The following is a 22,586-nucleotide window of genomic DNA, read 5'->3' on the forward strand; positions in this document are numbered from 1 at the left end:
ATGGGAGGCTGAGGAGGGAGGATCAGTTGAACCTGGGAGATTGAGGCTGAAGCGAGCAATGATCTCCACCTGCACTCCAGCCTGGGCAACAGAGCAAGACTCTGTCTGGAAAAATAAATAAATATATATATATACACATACACACACACACACACACAGAGGCATATATATATATATATATATATATATATATAGATATAGATATATATCAGTAGTAGTTTGATATAGCATAAATATAGCCTATTGTGAACATTTTCTTTTTTTCCTGTGTAGCAGTAAGAAACCATTTCCTTCCTGGATATTTTCAGTGTCAGCTCTAAATGCAATCCTGAAATTTAGAGTTTCAATTACTAAGTAAAGGAAAAAAAAATGTTGAGCTACTTTCATAATGATACCTAAGATATTACACAAGTAGCCAAGATATTTACATTTCCAAAATAAGATGCATGTAGCATTAGCAGGGTATGAAATGGCATCGAAAAGAATGGCCTATTATATGAAATGTATGAATATGATGTCAAAAATCACAAACACAAAATAGAATGCTTGTAAATAAACCAACATGCTGAATAAATATTTTCTCCTGAATACACAATCGTGCAATTTTCAGGAAATATAAGATTGGCAGTTTCTTGCAAGGTTATTGCTACTTCTCTTCTTTTTTAAAATGATAGACTGCTTTTGTCTTTCCTTGTCGCGCGTCTTCTTTCCCCACTGTGGGGTTTGCTTATTTGCTCATCACAGCTTTATTTTGGTTTTTCCTGCTGTGCTGGTGTTAAAACTAATTAGTTTAATATATTCTCCTAAAGGTAGCTGATTTAGACTTTTTCTTTCCCATGGATAAATATATAAATGGTTTAATAAATTTATTTTAAGGTGGCTGAGTTTTACTGCCTCTGAGACTTAGTTCCTGTGGCGGAATCTCAGTGTGCCACAGTGAAATATTTTGAGAGATGCCTGCAGTGTTGGGCTGTTGTTTCGTCTGATGAGGATACTGAAGTTATGCAGATTTCTTCTCTTTTCTTCCTTTCCTTTTACTTATTTGTCTCTGTCTTTCTTCCTCTCTTTTTCCTTTCTTCTTTCTTCCCACTTCTCTTCTTCTCCATCCTTCTGTCCCTCACTCTATGGCAATGATTTTTGGAATGCTATTAGGCTGTAAGTTGTAAACATTAATGACTAAAAGGACTTGTTACAAGTAAAGCCATTTATGTTACTCTTTTGCTGTGACACATCTTTTATTTTATGCTAGAATTACTCTTAGCAAAGAGCATATGCATTTTACAAACTAATCTAGATTCTTTATTGGATTTCTACTTCTGATTAGGCTGACTTGAGAGTTTCTCAAGATACAGTGTTTTGAGCAATAGAAAACAGAGAGTAGGGATTCCAGACAGTATTTCAGGCCTGAGGGACACAGAAGCCTGAGGAATTCCCTGGTATGAAACTGAATGATGTACTAGGAATACCGTAAGGCCTCTGGGGTGTGCCTCCCGCTGCCTCTCTACATGGACTCTCTTTATAGCCCAGGTGATTCCAATTTTAGAAAGCCTCTGTTTATTCAACTTCAACATTGAGCAAATAACAGGTATTCCCTGCAGACATGATTAAGAATATTCTCGAGCAAACTGTAGCATGTCAGACCTCTTTGGCACGCTCCTTTAGAAGGTCCCTTGGTACCCAACCCTCCACAGTATCTGCTGTTCTGAAAGTACTCTTGAGCCTGCCTTCACACACAGTCTACACGCAGGCGATAAGGCTCTGGCGAGCACAGGAAGCTATGTGTTCTGGAGAAGAGATTTTGATTTCTCCCGAAGTTCCAAGGAGCTCAGTGATCAGTGCCAGGCGGTCATGGCAGAGTAGCAGGCAAAACACGCTGGCTGCGAGGACGAGTGTGCTATGGAAGCTGACATGGCCGTTCATTTCACTGTGACCTGAGATTACAGTGAGCTCTCCTGTGCCAGTGTATTTGACTAACAACTTCTGGAGACTGTAAAGGACACCTAAATATGGGTCAGCAGTAGTTATCCATCCCATGGAACATCTTTCATTACTTATGTATCAGAAACAAATAAGTGAAAATGAAAGTAACAACTTCCTCCTTTCATTGAGTGAGTTACATTACACAGGATGGTCAACCCTTAACTAGCTCAGATATAAATCGTAATTATAGGTAAAGGCCCAGGAGATGAGATGGTTGTTGTATCTCATCTTAAATTTACAATACATGAAAATTTTAAATGCAGATCCACGAGTTTCATTTTGTTTGTGACCACCAGAAGGAAGAAAAATGGAAACATTTTGTGCTTTAACTACAGTGCAGATAGGTACCGCAGACACTTTTACTAAACTTGATGCCATAAAACTGGAATCCAAGAATTGTGGAATTTTAGAGTTACTATCCTCACTGTGGATAAATGTTTATGAAACTGTTCAAGATTCTGTGGCTGTCGTATGTCAGTGACTAGACACAGATTTTTGAGTAATGTGAAATATTTTCACATTATGCTATTTCTATTGAGGTAAAATTATTCCAAAAAATAGAAAAGCAATAAAGAAATCAAATTAAATGACTTGAATATATGTTAATAGATTAGGAATCACTGTGGATTTTTTATCTGTAGTCCTCTGAGACAGCTTAAGGCATTGAAATCTCATTAGAATGAAGGAGATAAATAGACGGTAGTAAAGGGTAGAGCTACCTTTACCCATCTGAGCCATTCCAAGATCACTTTAGCTGCAGATGGCTGCTTGTTATAAGAAAAGGGGAAGGAGGTGTCTTAGCTTGCCTGGGACGGTCATGATTTACACCATGGTCTGAAAACTTTTTTATACCAGCCTCCCTCCTTTTTCATCTTCAAAATCTCCCAATCAGGTATATTATATGGTCATTCTACATATATGACACTTTTTACAAAGTGAATATAAAGGATGTTATAAAGCAAATATTAAACGTCTGAGTAAAAGACAAAATACCACACAAGGCGTGTATTACCATTTTAAAAGAGAGAAAAAGACAAGAACATCCTTAAACCAGTAAATTTACCTGGTGAAGATAAACAGCTTATCAATTTCCTGCATTTGTAACTGTTTTATAATTTATTCTTGATTTGGTTTACATAGAGTCACAGTAAAAACGACAACTTTCACTAGAAAAATGTGAACTATGAAATCTAAACCTGGCCTGTCCCCACCTGTGTGTACTTGGAAGATGAATTAGTCGTTTCAGGCCAGGAAGTTTCCATTTTGTTACACTTGAAAAGGTCACGGCATCACAGAGCCTGAAAAGATTAACCTGTGCTCCAAATCTGAGCCGTTAACTCCTTGCGCTCTGACATGTGGGTCACGCAATACAATTTGAATAGAAATGTGAGGGCAAACTTCTTTTGATGGACTTGTGCTTGTCTTCCTTGTTAAATTATCCCATGTTACAACAGGGCCATTGCAGACTAAGAGAGGGCCAGTGAATTACTCTAATCAAATACGTGTAAGTGGGTCCCAGCTGCACTTGGCAAATAAGAGGCTATTTATTTATTAGTGTATATGATTTCTCTTAGGCTCATAAAAGCATTTAAGATACTTCTTCAATACAAACTAAACACCAGTTTTTCTAAGTTAAAAGAATTTTTTTGGAAACTGTAAGGAGCATAATATTCAGATGCTAGCACACTTCTATTCATTTTATTTTATTTTTTGAGATGGAGTCTCGCTCTGTCGCCCAGACTGGAGTGCATAGGCACTATCTCGGCTCACTGCAACCTCCGCCTCCCAGGTTCACGCGATTCTTGTGCCTCAGCCTCCCAAGTAGCTGGGATTACAGACACCTGCCACCACGCCTGGTTAATTTTTGTATTTTTAGTAGAGATGGGGTTCCACCACTTTGGCCAGGCTGGTCTCGAACTCCTGACCTGAAGTGATCCACCCACCTCAGCCTCTCAAAGGGCTGGGATTTCAGGCAAGAGCATACTTTTAGATCTTATTTGAATTTTAAAAACAAAGAACTGCTTGTTTATGACCTGGACTTCAAAATCTATAACTACACTAATACTGTTTATTATTATTTTTTAAACTTAAGTTTTAAAAAATTGCTTAAGGTAAAGTAATTGTGTAGACACTGAACATTTACTTTCCTATTATGATAACATATATTATGTCATGTGGAAAAATTGATAATACTGTCTCTTAGGGACATTAGCTGTGTTCAAATGTTTAAGTTAATCTGCAGTCAACATATTTGAGTACTATGGTAATTGATGCAGGCACATTACAAACTTCTTTTACTATCAACATCTATAATATCAGATAAACAATTGATGAGTAAGAAGCAAATAACAAAGGTCTGGGAATTCAAACTAATTATTTTCCCATATCAAAGTTAACCCATCATAATATAATTTAGCATTCAATAAGCACTTTTCATAAAGGGACAAGAATAATAATGATTTTAAAAAGCTAGTCCTTATGAACAAATTAAGAGAAACATTTAAAAGATTCTCAACAAGCAGCAATGAAACAGGTGTTTTGAGTTGCTTAACATGGAAAAGGAGTGGTAAGTTAGTCCTCTCAAAATTTTCATAGTTACTGCCTTCATACAATCCATTAATATATTAATAGGCTCTATTAAAACAGATTTACTCTATTAAAACCACACTTAAATAAGAAATGATGTGCAGAGCGCGTGATGACAAAGCCTAAATGTCCATTTTGTAGATTTAGTAGAGAAATTAAGACAATTTGTTAATTGACTCATTGCATCTTCCCCAATTTTTTAAGGTATTCAGAACAGCATCATAAAAAAATCCTTCAGTTTGAGAAAGGATAGGCAAACTTTCAGAGATCATCCCAACTTTTTATTACTCCTTCCCTCAACATCATCTGCCGAAGAAACCGTTGGCTCAAATCTGAACAGAAAAGTAAACAGATAGATGAGGAAGGGAGAAGAAAGAAAGAAGGAAAGAGAGAGAGAGAGAGAGAGAGGGAGGGAGGGAGGGAGGGAGGTAGGAAGGAAGGAAGGAAGGAAGGAAGGAAGGAAGGAAGGGAGGGAAGGAGGGAGAGAGGAAGGAAGGGAGGGAGGGAGGAAGGAAGGAAGGGAAGGAGGGAGGAAGGAAGGAAGGGAAGGAGGAAGGAAGGAAGGAAGGGAAGAAGGAAGGAAGGGAAGGAGGGAGGAAGGAAGGAAGGGAAGGAGGGAGGGAGGAAGGAAGGAAGGGAAGAAGGAAGGGAGGAAGGAAGGAAGGAAGGGAGGGAGGGAAGGAGGGAGGAAGGAAGGAAGGGAAGGAGGGAGGAAGGAAGGAAGGAAGGGAAGAAGGGAGGGAGGAAGGAAGGAAGGAAGGGAAGGAGGGAGGAAGGAAGGAAGGGAAGGAGGGAGGAAGGAAGGAAGGAAGGGAAGAAGGAAGGGAGGGAGGGAGGAAGGAAGGAAGGAAGGGAGGGAAGGAGGGAGGAAGGAAGGAAGGGAAGGAGGGAGGAAGGAAGGAAGGAAGGGAAGAAGGGAGGGAGGAAGGAAGGAAGGAAGGGAAGAAGGAAGGGAGGGAGGAAGGAAGGAAGGAAGGAAGGAAGGGAGAGAGCGCACGAGAAAGCTGCTCACAGGGCAAATTAGGTTTTCCATTAACAATATATATTCATTGAATTGAAAGTTTGTATTGTATGTCATCACAGAAAAAGAATAAAGGTGAAATTAGAAGAATATATTTTAGTCACAGACCTCATTCTTAATGAATAGTATAAAGAAAGACATGACAAAATGTTATTTCGGTTGTAATATACTGGATAAAATGAATGGCAGAAACTATAGTCTGTAAGACAAAAGAAATCCATTTAATTAGAATCATTGGCGGATGGCAACTTTCATTCTCCAGTGGTGGTTTTGTAAGAGTAGAAGAGCATTTGAATGAAGAAGGGACCGCTGGGAATGAAGAAGGAGCTGACCAGAGAGTCTACACTAAGCTTACCTTGATAACAGACACAATGAAGAGAATGTAAAAGGCTGAGAGAGAGAGAGACAGAGAGAGGGAGAGAGAAAGATCTTCTAAGATACATATATCAGTAGGAAGTTTGAAAAACAAAAATGGTCCTAATATATATATGACTAACATCTGAGAGTGTGTTCATTCATTCTCATCATAGTATTTTTGGCTGTTACTATCTGCTACAATCCAGGTATTACAGGAAGTACTTTGTGCCTGTTATTTTAATTTTTCTGGGAATCCTACAATAATGATTAAATTATGCTCATTTTATAGATGGAGAAACTATGTCTCAGAGACGTTAAATATCTCATCCAAGCAGAGCCAAGGAGTGGTGAATCCAGAGCTGGAAATGTGTCCGGCTGCCTTTACCAAAACAGGCTCGTCAGAGGCTTTGCTCCGGGACTAGATTCCCAGAGAGCCAGATGCTCCAGAGATGAATAAGGCACACCATAGGCTCGAGACATGAACAAGGCACACCATTAAATGGAGAAGTAAATGACAGGGGCAGATGTTATCTTCTCCCTGAGGTACAAGAGGAAAGTGCCAGCAGACTTCCATATGAAGTTTCCTGAAAAGGAGGCGTGTTGTCCTGAATTATGAAGAAGGTCTGGCAGAATGAAGGCAAGTGAGGACTGGCTTATGCAGATATTCAAGTGGATGAATAGCATGGAGAAAAGACTTATGTCATTATGAGAGGGAGTGTAAGAACAAGCGTCTTTCTTGGATAAAAAGGACTGCATCAAAGAGTAATAAAAATAACAGCTAAAGAGTAGGCAGGAAATTTTGAATGTAAATCATGTTTTGCTTACTCACTGAATGTTTGCCTTATCTCAGTCACACCAGAATGCTTTTATCCTCTGAGCCTGAGTACTTCCTGTGTCTACCACTTGCTCAGCACACAAATGCTTCCTTAGTCTATCTTTGCCTTTTGATGCCAACTCATCAGATATATTTCTTTAAATATTACTTGTTTTGCATATAATAGGCACTTAACACAATGAGTTATTTATGGCAAGAAAGTTGCAGCATTTTCAGTTCTGGTTGATCCTATTAAGGCAGAAAAGAAAGGGGTTTGCTTAATGTTTGTTGATATGACATATTTCCTAAAAGTTATATAAACTTGAGATGATAACAGCTTAAGGAAAAATATTATCTGCATTGTTAGTATTCTCTAATTTTATGTTTCTAAGGCAAGCTGAATAAGTTTGACTGCTTCCTCCCCTCGTCCTTTCTTTAAGTAAATTTAATTTCTCATTGAATACATTAACTTACTTTAGGATTGAACCAATTATTTTTGTTAGTGATGTGCAGACATGCTAAAAATAATCTTTTTAAGAATATACATTATCTAGTTAAGGTTAGAACATGCTGCCTATGTGGACATCATATGTACATATTTTTTTCAGGATATTCCATGGAAACAGTGAGCTATAATGGTGAATATATTTGTGTGTGTCTATATAGAGAGAGAGCTTGACTATCACCATTATAGCTTGACTGTTGCGCTTGTATAAATATACACACACAGATATATTCATATCTATATATATCTATATCTTACTTCTTATATATAAAGGAGGGATAAAATGAGATAGTCAAGCTCATGATACCCTCATGATACCCCCATAATGTCAAATAAGTAATTCCATTTAGGGTCAGTCAATCAGTTGGTTTGGTGCATGGGACAAAGTTGGTTTGATAGATTTTTAAAATAAAATGTTAATAAGCTGGCTGCGATGGAAGGCATTTTTATTTGAAGAAAAGCCTTAGAATAAAGCAGTTACATATGTGGGGGAAAAAGGGTTCCTCCTGACTATAAACTTACTGGGAGTCAATAGGTCAATAGTGTGAGTTTTCTTTTCTTTTCTTTTCTTTTCTTTTCTTTTCTTTTCTTTTCTTTTCTTTTCTTTTCTTTTCTTTTCTTTCCTTTCCTTTCCTTTCCTTTTCTTTTCTTTCTTTTCTTTTTGTGAAATCAGATGTAATCAGAGTCCTAGTACTAGTAGTCATATCAGCAGTGATGATGGTGATGATGACAATAATAAATACTAATGACCATGATAATAATTAGCTGCTATTACTGGGGACTTCTGTTGTGTCAGACATTGTGCTGAGCTGCTTACATCCCGTTTAATGCCTCAAAACATGGTTTTGTGGAATTTAGAAACAGAATTAAGATCATCTATGATAGCTCCTTTTCAAATTGTAGTTGAAGCCTAATCATGTAAACATGTATCACCTGAGACTTTAAAACTGGGTCTGATGCAACATATTCGTGGAAGACAGATTCGTGTTGCATATAAGGAATATTCTTACAACTGCTACTTTATAAAAATAAATTATCTTGTGTCCAGACGTAGTAATTTAGATCATGCATTGCCACACAGTGGTGCGTCGTGATCACATGGCGTGGGTGTATTGGGGGGACAATATCAAGCAGATGGGAAATTCAGAGAAACATGTAGGAAAGATATCTATTTTAACTTGGATAAAAGTAAAAGAGAAGCAAATTAATATATACAGAAAGGGTTATGTAGTTCTTATAAAGAAGTAAAAAGAAACCAAGCCAAACTATGGGCTGCACTGCATTGCTCTAAGGATTTTAAAGTGCAGAATTAGAGTTTTGGAAAACTGCACAGAGTCCGTTCCCAGGCGCTCTTGCAATGAGAGCATTCCTCATGGTAATAGCAATACAAGTCTGGAGATGACTTGGGGAAGAATTTGTGCCATGAAAATAAAGAGACAATGAAGTTTAAAATTATATATAAAAAGTACTGCATTAAAATGTCAGGACAGTGTAAGTAGTAAAGCCGTAGTTGCTTATCCATATTTTATCACCTGTTCCACTAGTTTATGTTTCTTCTTAGAAGCAAATCTCAGGAGCCAAAGATGCACTGGTGCCCCATGTCACTGGGCCTCGAATAGGAGGAAATACTATAGTATCTACTTACATTGCTCATCCTTCCCTTACCAGCATCCCACTGCTTTTGGCCAAAGACTTGGGAAGAGTATAGTAAGAAGTAAGCGCTCTTACAGCCAAATGTTGACTCATCTTCAAAAAGTTTATAAATTATTTGTGAAAAGCCAACCATATCAGTTTTTGAAACCAACTGGTTGATTGGTTAAAACAAGTTTTCAAACATTGGTTGAAATTTTCCCCCCAGTACACCCATGCCAGTTGATCACCGTGCACCACTGTGTTGCAATGCACGATCTAAATCATGTCTGAACAAAAGATAATTCATTTTTATAAAGTCTCAGTCATAAGAATATTCCCTATATTGAACCCAAATCTATCTTCCCCTAATATATTGCATCATTGCAAGAGATTCATAGATTTATTGTTATCCCTATCACAATGTGACCATTGTTTATTGACGTACAAAAATTCACACACCAGGGAGCAAAACGGAGCAAAAATGTCTGGTATCTTTATGTGCCTGTGCCTTGTATTAATGGGTGGGAGGAGAGGAAGAGTTTAGAATTGCATATGTCTATAGAATTGCCCTGTATGTAAATACCATCTGTTTTGTGTGCTGTGTAGAGAAATGAGGATTCTGGATGTCACCCTGGATATGTGGTCTTTAAAAATAGAGACCTAGGTTTGTACATTTTATATGTTTTGCTAACAGTCTAGAGTCTGGGATATCCGAGATGCCGAATACCAAAATAAATGTTTGTTGAAGTGAGCGCATCTCTGTTAAATGTTTAAGCAGACTCTTAACATTATTGGCAGAAATGTCTCCAGAGGTTGTTTCTTTCAAACAAATTGATTTATTCTATTAACCAGTACGCCTATATCTATGTAACACTAATGATTGTTCAATGTTTCAAGTGTTTTAATATGTCTTCAGTCATCTTAGAGTTATTGTTTGTCTAAACTAGTGAAACACTTGTTTGCATCAGCCCTAGTACAGTTGGGAAACATGCAACCCATTCCGTACAACATCTAAAAAATCCCTGAGGAAAATCAAAGTATAAATTCAAGATTATAAATATAACTTTGGTTATTTTGTGTAAATGTACATTTTTCAGAAGACGCAAAAAAGACTCAAGTACTTGTGAGAAACTGTTTTAAAGGTAGAGGCTTCATTATCTTGATAGTTCAGCATGCGATTATACCATTATAAAATATTTTAAAATTGGGATTGCCATAGCTTGAATAGCTTATAACTTCATAATGACATTTTCTCTCTCATAGCACAGGCCAAATATATTTTTTCGAACTTAAGAAAATTATCTGAATAGTACTTGAATATTTTCATGCCTTTTGGAATAAATTATGTTCTTTTATTCTGAAACTGTGATGAAATCATTGGAAAGTGTCAGAAGAGAAGACCCTGGGAAAGCTATTAACTATTTATCATTTTCAGTTCACATGAGAATACGAATTCCACTTGCCAAAGAGTTTATCATTGATCAATTTTAGCCTGAAAGGCAACTATCACAATGGAGTTGATATTCCTAGCTGGGTTTGTCTTGAATATATTATGTTAAACAACAATACAGGACATGCTGCTTCACTTTTTGGTGTTTTTGTAGTAATTGTGATCAACTCTAACAGAAATTGGTTCAAAATAGTTGAATGACTCCCCATTATCCACATAACTATTTTGAAACATAGAAGCTCCATTGTTATATTTAACCCAGGTAAACAAGTAGTTTTTTAAAGAGTAATTCCAGCAAATGAAGCTGAAAAGTAAGAATGAGGAAGGCACAGGATATAATAAATTGTAGAACGAAGCCAGGAACTCAGTAAAAAAAGATTTTTCAAGTGACAGAAGGGTAACTGAGTTCTAAGTCTAGAATACTATCAATTCAAATTAGAACAAGAAGTCAGTGTACTACAAGAAACGAATCAAAGGAATTCCACGAATTTCATTTAATTGGAACATAACCTGTTTAGAAGCAAAAGTAGAGATAAACTTCTTAAAGTAGAAAAAAAAAAGTACCCTTTATAAATTTACAAATAAAATCTCTCCCAAGGACATCAGTTTCCAGATAACAGCTAAACCAACTGAGGCACAATTTAACTAACTAATGGTATATAGGAAAGATAATTCATTTGATCTTTATGTTAGGATCCTTTGAGTGGTATGGAGATTATGGTATTGAGCTCATCGAGAATGAAACAAAACCTTACCATATTAATTTGCTCTGCAAATATAACATTTAATTGCTTATAACTCCCTAGAGGATTTTTGGTAGATTTCAATTTTTAGATGCAATCTTTAGGTCAAACACTGAAAGCTTAATTATGTCCACTGTAAACCATAAAATATTATCAACCTTGACAATATAAAAACAAGAATATACTACAAAAGTAGGAAAGAGGGGGAGAAATTGTGAGATATGTGGAATGATAGAATGCTAATAGCAACATCTTATAGAGTGAGCAGTTTCAGACACACAGCTAAAATTTAAGAGGAAGCAAATTTAGCGTCACTGGTGTATTATTTAAAGCTATCAAATAGTGAAAAAGCTAAAGGTATTAAGGTAACTATCTAAAACTGGGTGGCAAATAATATGCATAATTGTAAATAAGCTAAATGTTCATCTTTAGTCCAAAAAGTAGTCTAAATATGATAAACTAAGTAATAAATGCATAGCTTATTCTTTAGAATGATGGAGATGACTGTGAGAGAACAAACATCGAAAAGGTGAAAAAGTGGATTTTCCTGGGAGGTGCATTGGGTCTCTTAGGTCTGGCTGTTGTACGACTTATTTTTTACGTGTTATTATTTGCTTTGATAAAAATCTTAAAAATGCATAATAACTTGAATTGGTTCAATAACACATTCCATTATTGGTTCAATAACACATTCCATTATAATATAGATCGATAATATACACACGTATTCTACAAGTACCAACGTCACTGTCTGAATTAATTTCTTTTGAGAACTAAGGCTTTTGAAAACACGAACACATATTTTTGTCACATGAGATAATAATATCAAGCATAGAAATGAAGAAATTCACAAAAAATCCAATTAGAAATGTTTACTTACATAATTAAACTTCAAATCAAATACCACCCATTCTTTTTACTGACACTTATAATATGCATATGTATCAATTGTCACAATACTGATATATTCACTGAATCTATAAAACCAAATCACATATATTTTGCCTTTCCTCCCTTAAAAGTACAGCCTCCACCCATTTATGCAGAGCAACATATTTAGTATTTTTTTTTACTTTGATTGGGTATTATTGTCTTTGTAAAATACATCACCCCCTTTCCCTTCTGAGGCCTCAGAGCTACTAGGAAACATACTTTCCTTCCCTCCACTGTCTTCATGCCTATGGTAGAAAACATATGGAAGATTGGATTTCTTCATTAATACATATATATAGCTTAGAAATTTAGTGCAAATTCTTAATAGGATATACTGATATCTTCTGAGGACTACAACCTATGGAGTTTTTCTTTTTTCTTTCTTTCTTTCTCACTTTCTTCCTTTCTTTTTATGTTTTATTTTTTGGAGATGGAATCTGGCTTTGTTGCACAGGCTGGAGTGCAATGGCATGATCGTGGCTCACTGCAACCTCCGCCTCTGAGTTCCAGTGATCAAGTCATTCTCCTGCCTCAGCCTGTCAAGGAGCTGAGATTACAGATGCCCACCACCAGAGCTGGCCACATTTTTTTGTGTTTTTTGTTTTCAGTAGAGAGGAGGTTTCACCATGTTGGCCAGGCTGGTCTCGTACTCCTGACCTCAGGTGATCCTCCTGCCTCAGCCTCCCAAAGTGCTGGGATTATAGGAGTGAGACACAACGTCTGGACGGAGTTTTTCTTTGGGGCATTAAACTACCCTTTGTTTGAGAACATCTTAACTAATTACTCATTATTTTTATCAAATTGATATAGTACTTACGTTTAGAAAATTATTAGTATCTTAGGTTTAAAAAAGGCAATGTAAACCTTAGAGAACTCCATATTTCACCTTAAGTCATGGGAAACTTAAAGAGCCATCTTAACACATTTTAATCTTCTCATGTTACCCCTCTACAAAGTACTTGAGGTTTTATCCCAATTGGCATTAAGCATACTTCATATGTTGTGTTCTTGTTTCTGACCATTTTCAACTCAAGATGAGAGGGATCTGTTTTTTCTCCTCCTCCTCCTCCTCCTCCTCCTCCTCCTCCTCCTCCTCCTCCTCCTCCTCCTTTTCTTTTTGACATGCTCCTGGGTACCTCTTCATAAATCTTTTCCATGTTCTTACTTTGGATAATTTATGATCCCTGGACACGTTATTATTAAAAAATGCTCTGGGAAAGTTCCAGGCAATTGTTATCCTATCCTGTTTTCCTCTCCTGAAAATTGTTTGCATAGGATAGACTGGGGATTTCTGTATCACTTCGACTGAGCTTACTCCATTTCACAGAGAATTAATAGTACTGACTTTAATTTATTTATTTTTCATTTGGGGTAAAGATTTTCTATAAAACAAACATTTTACACTTTTAAATATAGTTCTTTTTTTGCTGGTGACAAAATTAGATTTTAACCACATGCGTGTGTTGTGCAAGCATCAACATCAAATTCACAGTTCATCATGCCATAATACTCGTGCCTTGGGAACGTGCCAGACACATGCCTTTTTCGGTAATGTGATTTTCCCCTGATTCTCCCACTATAGGATTGTAACTTGTGAAAGCAGCTGAACCATTCGGAGCAGCGGCTGAGAAACGTGCCTTTTTATGAAGTCCGTAACATCAGGCCCTGCTCCTTTTAAAATAAAATTCAATCAATTAAATACTCAAAGTCTATCATTACATAAAAGAAGTTTCGCTACATGGTTGTCGATCCTATTTCAGGTGAACACTGGATGATGGAGCTTAAGAAAAGTGGGGCACACAGTACAGCAAAGGGAGATGAGAAAACAATCTAAGCAGTTTACACAGGACTGTTTGCCTTTAGACACACAACTGCAATGTAGGGCAACAAAGTGGGACGTGGAGCAGGGAGTGGGAAGACATTATTAAAGTGTTTAAGTAAAAGCATATGTTAGGAAATACATATCTTTTCTTTCTGTCTTTATTTCTGTTATTGCAAAATAACATATATTCATGTTAAAGAAAAAAGGGTAAACAACCAAAAAAAAAAAAAAAACCCAAAAAGAAAAAGTTCCTACTGCACTTCATGTCCTCATATCTACCCCTGGTCAGTTACTGTTACGTGCTCCCCTGACATGTGCTGTGATATGTGTATAGAATTTATTTTTCTTAAGAAAAGACTGTTCAGGGTCTTTGGCAAGTTCCCTGTTTCTTCGAATCTCTCTCCACATTATGTGCATAGATGTAACTCAGTCTTTTAAACAAGTTATAAAATATGTTGTCATATGAATCTACCAAAAATTGTTTAGCTAGCCTCTCTGTGTGGATATCTAGGGTAATTTCATTTTCGTGTGTGTGATTATAAACCATGCTAAAATAAAATGTGAGTGTTCATGTTTTTCTAATTCTTTACAGTAAATTTTCTGGGTCTCCTGGTATGCATATTTCAAGTTTTGCTAAATATACCCAAGTTCTTGCACGGAGAATGAAGGCTTAATTGCCTCTGCTACTCCACTGCCTGTTTTCCACACCCATGATAATAATGAGAATTAGCAAGCATTTTCATATATGGTGGGCTGATACAGAATTTCATTGCTTATGAGCAGAAAATAGAACTTCTACTGTGTTCAAAAAGTTCAGAGAGATTTACTATAACACCCCCATCTAATCTATCATTATGAACATGATAAATACCCTCACATTTACATTGAAACAGAAAGCTCTTAAAGAAAGAAATGTACAGACTAATTCTGTACAAATAAATCTGAAGATCACAGATTTGTTTTGATAATTTTAAATGTTTCAGGATCCATACTGATGAGTGATTTTAACATTTTCATTTCACAAAAGTGTAACAAAATTTAAGGTTTCAAGAATCCTGGATAATATCAGACCACTAATTAGTAAAAAGTAGAGCCTAATATCTAGTGTTTCTTTAGTCAGAAATATCTTGCTCAGATCATAACACTCCACTGAAACTCTAAGTTCACAATGACCTTCTGGTCATTAAAACTACTAATTTGTTTAAAATTGTTATTAAAATCAGGATAGCATGTGACACTGTGATTTATCGTCTCCTTGACAGTCATCTTCTCTTAGCTTCCCTGATTCCGCACTATTAGATATCTCTTCTCCCACACTGTCTGCTCCTTCCTTGTCTTCCTCTGCCCATCCATAAAATGTTGCTCCTTCTCAATGCAGTTTTGATCCTTTTCTCACTCTAATTACAATGCCTGAAAGATTGTTTCCAATCCCAGTCCTTCATATATGTTTACATGTTGATGACCCAAATCTATATTTTAATCTCAGCTTTCTCTCAAGATCTGGAGTTGACACCATGTCCTTCTTGCTCATTTTCACATCCTATCTCTCCTGTTGAATTCATCAGCCATCTACCCCACCACTCGCCTACTCATCCATTCACCAAACTTGCTATTCAGGGCGTCTGGAATGATCTTTCTCAAATCAAGTTTTCTCTTACTAATAGCCTTTGATGGCCTCCTATTGCTCTTAAAATAAAGTTCAGTTATTTAATGTATTTTACAAGACCTGTCATGATCTGTTTCCAAACTAATCCCTCATGCTCCCATTACTAAAACTCTTAGTTATGTAACCAACTAAATGGAATCCAGTGGAACTACTTTCAGTGCTTGGAAAGGTCCATGCTCTGTCTCATCCTTCAGGTTAAACTGAGATGTCATCTTCTCTGGGGTCCACTAAAATATAGATTATACATTCTACATGGGTTCACAATAGAGTTTGCCATAGTTTCCACACTGCATTATAATTGTTTGTTCAAATGCTTTCCCTTCCTCAGTCTGTGAAAGGTTTATTGTTTTTTGAATATCATGACATGAAGCAGAAAGGGGTCATTTCATAACTAGTTGTGGATTAATTATATGAAAAGAAAGCTGGCATATTAATTATGTGAAAAAGAAAGTTGTGGATTAATAATATGTAAAGGAGAGAGGCTGGTTACTTCTTCTCAGATGAATACTCCTATGTTAATTACTCCAGGTGTATCATAGTGCTAGTTTAAGGGCCAGAATAAATGTTTTACCTAGTGAATTCTAGCTAAGTGTCTTTGAATCTGGATTTCTCTTCATCAGTTATGGTTGTCCCTCAGTGTCTGTGGGGGATTGGTTCCAGGGCCCCTGGCAGATACTAAAATTCTGGGATGCTTAAGTTGCTGATATAAAATGGTCTAGTATTTTGCATATAAACTATGTGTATCCTCCTGTATACTTTAAATAATCTCCAGGTTACTTATAATATCTAATACAATGGAAATGCTATGTAAATAGTTGTTATACTGTTGTTTAAGAAATACTGGTAAGAAAAAGATGCAATTGTCACAGGATCCGTGGGGTTTTGCCATGCCAGCCGGAAACTTCTGTGGCTGGCAGCACCTTCTGCTCGAGTATTGCTTGCACCTGCTGGGCTCATTCCACCCACTCAGCCCTGCAGGCTGCACTTGGCTCACACTACCAGCCAGATCCAACACTCGCCAAGGACAAGCCATTCGTGGAGCAGTGAGGGATGTGTGGGTGAGCAAGCACGGGGTCTGACGCTGCGCACAGCCAGGCATACTGGCTGCTGTGGCACAGCGGGCAGCTCCAGGTGCCGGCACAGGTACTGGCTTCATGCAAGAATGCAGTTGGATCAGATGCACCACAGGCAGCTTCCGCTGTGGGCACCCACATCGGGACAAGGGGAACACAGTGGTGCCTGGAAATTTAGAGATGCCAGGAACTGCAAAGCCCCAAAGAGAGTGTCACAGCCCTGGTTCAGGGATCCTCTAGGTCTGGACTCCCTGAAGGGCCACAGCTCCTCATTTTATCCTTCTTGTTGCCCACAACGTGGTGAGCAGGGTCAGGGATGTGTTTCAGCCCCGTTTGTGTTACAGCTTTTTCAGTCCTGCCATTAGGTGGGTCCTGAGTTCTTGTCCTGTGTCCAGGATGAATGAGGTACGTGGACAACTGGAGGGTGAGCAAGATGGAAAGGAACTTCATTGAGCAAGAGAACAACTCTCAGGTGACCTGAAGTGGGTAGGTCCTTTCCACAGGCAGGTTGTCCTGATGGGTGTTCAGCTCTCAGAGGAGAGGAGACCTGTAGTGGGTGGCTCCCTTCTGTTCCATCAGGCAGGTTGTCCTGACGAGTTGAGGAGACTCAAAATGGGCAGCTCCTTCCTGCAGCTGGTAGTCCCAACTTCTGTGTGAGTCTGGCTGGGTCTGGGGTTTTTATGGACTCGGAAGGGAGAGGTGCATGCTGATTGGTGCATCCATGGTTGGCCATGGGTGGGACTGGAAAAAGCACCATAAGTTCTCCCTCTGGGCCACCAACTCCACCTGGATCTGGCAGCTCACCCCCGAGGCTTCGAGCTGTCCCTGGCTAGAAAGTGGAGTTTCACTAGGAACCCACCCCTTTCCACCCAGGAACCTGTCTGCCTCCTGCCGTCAACATGCCATCCACAGCAGCCAGGCTGTTCATGCTGGGGGTTGCCTGCAGGCCTGCACTAAGCTGCCCTCAGCTCCCCCTAGGCTCCCGCCCATGCTCCTCAGTGACCAAAGTCTGAAGAAGGCCGAGGCAGCAGAGGGTGGCATGTCAGTGCCATCCCGAGTGTGCACATACCCAGCCAGGTCGTGCCAGTGCCCGAGCTTGGCCACAACCTCACTCCACACCAGCTAGCACTGGGTGCGGGCAGAGGCCAGAGACTGGGAGCAGGCACTTCTGAGCCTGTGGGGGCAGGAACTTCCCAGACCCCCGAGAGCGCAGAGATGCCTGGGTCTGGAGCTGTGGCTGGGCGGCTACCGCTGTGCCTGGGAGTGAGGGGCTCCCACCCCACCAACTTGGAAGGGGTCAGAGCTCCTGCCCCTTCCTGGACCCTCCTGGTCCTGCAGAGCACACAATCCCAGCCACGCCTTCCCAGCTACAGCTGGTGTCTTTGCAGTGGCCACTTCAGACAAGCAGCTGCTTCCATCACAATTAAAAAATATATTTTCTATGAAATATTGGTTGAATTCATGGATGTGGAACTTATGGATACAGAGGGCTGACTGTACTTTTATTGATCACATGATAACTGGAAATATTTAGAAGGTATTATCACATGTTTTTGCTTTTCTTTTTCCCTACACCATGGATGAATTCTTAAAATATTATGTACATTAAACATGTGACACAGGAATACGAGTTAGCAAGAAGTGGTGATTTTACAAGTTAGCTAGAAGTGGTGATTTTATGAAGGAGACAGATGATAAGCACCTGTCAATTACTGTGGTGAAGACACATGGTGAAATATAAAAAATGTAAAACAACAAAAAGCAACAACAAAACAATCCACTGAGGCTACATGAAGAACCTTGTAGTAACAGTCAGACGCTTATTACTTATATTTAACGCTGAAAAAATTCAGTTAGATTGTCAGCTGCCTGACAAGAGAGAACACTCCAACACTATAAAAAGAGAGAAAGAAGAAAGGGCAAATCATCTTTACAGTAAGAGGAATGAGTTTACTTTTACACATAGGAAGCTTGAGATGATGGCAGGATTTGGCCAAGTTCTCAGATATGTGAAAACTTCCATATAAACAGACCACAACTTGGACTAACCAGTGAAAGTTTTAAGGTGGCAAACCCCAATCAAACCTAAGGAGGAATTTTCTAATAGATGAATCTTTTCAAAAATGAAATCGGCTGCTTCTGGAGAAAGTGAATCCGCTATCCCTAAGATGCTTCCCTACGTTATTGATGGTCACTTGCCAAGGTTGACGACCAGGAAATAGGATAAACTATCGGAAAGTGTATATTGATGGAATATTCTCAGGTACAGGCATATTTTCTGCTCTACTTGTTACATTGAAATATCAACTTGATTACAATCACTAAGTACTTTAATTTAAAAATTCTATCATCAAACAGAATCTTCTCAGAGGAAAGTTAATGGTTTCCTCCCTGCTGTCACACTGGGCACTGACTCAGGAAAAATCTCAGTAGAGGCAATTGCAACACTTTCCTAATAATTTTATCTAAAGAGGAGGTAACGTTTTACACCACAGCCACTGTGATCTGCTCTTTGGGGCCAAATTACAGGAAATGATGGGGATTCTGATAAAAGACTTTGGGGAAAAGAGTTCATATTCATGTTGCAAGAACTCAGTATATTTATATGAAATTTGAGTTGGAGAAAATTTGCCTTTCATGACAATTTTTAAAATTTAAAAATAAAAAAAATGGTGTTTAGAGATAATTCAGCATTATGAATGTTCTAATTATCAAATTCCCATAAAAATTTTCTTATCACACCCCAACCCCAAATATTGTGAGATATATTTGTGATCAGTGTCATAAACATCTTAACACTTTTTTAGAGAATTTTGAAAACTTATTAGTGTGATACTCTATCTCTACAATAATAATTAGATACAACCCTAAATTGTTACTAGTGTCTCCGGGCATTAGGAAACTGAATTGCACAAACTGTGGATTTGACTACTCAATCTTCACTATAATCCATGGTGGAGGTGGAGTGGGGCAGTGTTTACGAACTCTTTCCACAGTCATACACTTTTCTGGTAATTGAATGCTCTCTTGTTTAAAGACTTTGTTCATCTTTCCATTGTCATTAGTGTCCCTCTGTCACCTGACTTCAATTTCTTGATGTTAGTAGACACAAAAATCTTGGCTATGGTGGAGAAATAACTGTTACTTCTCCCATTTACTCTTCAGCTTTACTGCTTTCTCCTTGACTTCTCCCCTCAATTAAAAAAAAAAAATCCTCCCTCCAGTTCCCAGAAATAAAAGTGGTAAGTGATGGAATTTCTTTCCATATTTATTTCTCAAGACTTCAATATTTATTTCTCAGTCTCTTCTCTCAGAATGCCCACTCTTCACCACTCCTGTTTGTGACATGTGGGATTCTCATGTGTCATATCTGTTCTTCAGTGGTGTCCCTCTCTTACCCATTCTCGAAGACAGGGTGCCAGTGGGTTCTGTATTCCAACCCCTGAGCTCTGCCTCGCAATCCTCACATTTTACACTATTTCCAGGGCTGGAATCTATGTGTGTCCAAATTCAACTGGGAAAAACAAAGCAAAGCAAATATTTATACAAAATTTCATTTTGTTGTCAGCATACGGAAAATGCCAGACCCATAGTAAGCTCTCAGTGACTGTTTGTTGAGTGAATTGAATGTGAATAGGCACTCTCCTTTTAACCACTGTGTCTTTCCTCCTGAGAGGCAGAAGAATCAATGCCAATTAAAAGAAATATTCTGAACATCCAAACATCATGATGAATTTACCTTAGCCAATAATAAAGTCGTGAGTTTTATATATGCACCATTCTGTAGCAGTGAAAAGGTGATTGATTTAGGAATATGGCATGCTATTAAAAAGATACTGATCTTTATCATGTGACTTGTTTCGCATGACATTAAAACGAATAATCCAATCTCACCAGGACTGTAACAGCAATCATATGATGTCCATCATAGAAGATGTGCAGTTCTTATCCCCATAGCAACATCTGGAGGGCTTATGCTAATCACTTTAAATTAACCTTGATATAAAAAACAGTACCCTAGAGATAATGCTGTTGTTGCGGCAGTCAGATGAGTAACGTGATTTTCTAATAAAACTCCACACCAAAAATTAGGGTGATAACAAGATCCTGTTAGCAAATTTTTAAAATATGCATTGGTAAAACCACAGCCTCAGTGCTAGCATAGAGGTAATTAGAAGTATCACAGATAAGCAGCTACTTTATTGATTATTGACCTTCTATAACCCAGCATAGTTCAAGTAGAGGAATGTGTTGAATAATCTTCAGTTTAAAAACACAATATAATAATAATTTTACTTCTATAACTTGAAATTTCAGTATGAGTTTAATGCTTTCTTTTTTCCACAGATATTTTCTATCATCAGCAGAACATAAAAATCAACTTTACCCACCCAGACATAAATCAATTAGTTTAAAAAAGCTGTGTTTTGTAAAACATTTGGTGTTATACAAATGAAAATACACAGGTTTTAGGGAAAAGTCACATGTTTTATCATGGCACCAGTGAATTAAAACAGTGCTTTAAATTGAACAAGGTTTATTTGAAAGCATATACATAAGGAAAAAATAAATATGCTGTCAGACTTTGCAAAATGTGAAAAAGGAAGACCATTTAATTTTAGTAAAAGTAAATTATGGAATTTGCTATTAAAATAATCTTTATTTTTAATACAGTTTCGGTGTACTTTAATAAAATATGAAATCAGAAATCAAGTTATACTAGTTGGACTGTATCAAATAAATGAAAAGGGAACATTTTTGATTTCTGGAAATTAGCCTAACTGCTTTTGCGCATTGAACTTTGAAGACTCTCTAGAGTAATTAAGTAATTAAGTTTTGCTCCTAAACTGGATTGCTTAAATATGGGGTAGCTAATTTTCAAAACTGTGAATCTAAGCATCGCTTGGCCCAAGGGACAAGCTCTTGGGGTAGAAACCTTACCTTTTCCGTAGTTTGAATTTGGATTAGGTCAATACAGCAAAGTCATCAAGACAGCAATGTGAAATTTTGTGTAGAGTAAAAATCAAGTGTTAAACTTCCAAAAAAACCACAAAAATTCCAGTGTTAGACTTCCTTGTAGTAGAAACAAAAAATAATTTACTGTGAAACACTAAAGATAGTGGTCATGTAGAGGTGGGTAGCATATTAATTTCCTATGGCTACTGTAATAAATTACCATAAATTGAGGAGCTTAAAACAACACAAATGTGTTATCTTACAATTCTGGAGTCTATTTTCAAAGCTAGCAACAACAGATGTAATCTTCGTCACATTGCCATTTCTCTGGCTCCCTTCTTCCTCTTCTTCCCTAAGGATCACTGTGATTACATCAGGATCACCTGGAAACTTAAGCTACTCTCCCTAATTTAAGGTCAGCTGATTAGCAACCTTAGTTCCATTTATAATCTTAATTTCTCTTTGCCATGCAATCTAATATATTCACAGGTTCTAAGGATTAAGACATCGGCATCTTTGGGCAGCCCTTTTACCTTCTACACAGGTGAAATTGCTAAAAATAATTAGTGAACAGTGAAGAATTTGATTTGCTTTGTGACAGGAAACAATACAAGTATTTTTCTTTCAATGCCATTTGTAGAATTATAGGTAGTTAAATTTGCCAAATGCTAATTAATATCCAATAACTGTAGATTTCTGATGGAAGAGAGAAATATTTTGGATTTCTACTGTTTATAGCTTTGCAGATGGACCACTCTTTAAAAATATGCCTACTTGAGAATTTGGAATGATTTTACCATAGAACTTCTATATATACCCAATTAGGCCACAATATTATTATCTTTATAATAAAACCGTGAATGGAAACTTAGCCATTGTCACTTAATTCTTGTGAAAAGTCAGGAACAAAAAGTAACAACAAACATACTCCCCTCTAGTATAATCATTTTAAGTCACCTTAAATCCCTTTCGAACATGGAAAGATACTGCTTTCATAATAAATTGAATATTGCCTTTATATAAAATATTTAAGCTGGAAAACAACTAA

The 22,586-nt window shown here is 37.5% G+C and overlaps 1 protein-coding gene and 1 long non-coding RNA gene across 16 annotated transcripts in view; one reads left to right on the forward strand and one right to left on the reverse strand.

Annotated features, from left to right (window-relative positions):
• The window catches only part of LOC105485550 (uncharacterized), a 66,645-nt gene extending 60,285 nt beyond the window's left edge, over positions 1 to 6,360 (forward strand). Inside the window, exon 6 of the long non-coding RNA XR_011620437.1 lies at positions 6,234 to 6,360. This is a non-coding gene — a long non-coding RNA (uncharacterized lncRNA). The remainder of the gene's footprint in view (positions 1 to 6,233) is intronic.
• LOC105485558 (roundabout guidance receptor 2) overlaps positions 1 to 22,586 on the reverse strand; it is a 1,382,758-nt gene that overhangs the window by 1,108,374 nt on the left and 251,798 nt on the right. The gene's annotated exons all lie outside the window — the stretch shown is intronic.

Source organism: Macaca nemestrina, chromosome 2, assembly GCF_043159975.1.
Source record: "Macaca nemestrina isolate mMacNem1 chromosome 2, mMacNem.hap1, whole genome shotgun sequence".
NCBI lineage: Eukaryota > Metazoa > Chordata > Mammalia > Primates > Cercopithecidae > Macaca > Macaca nemestrina.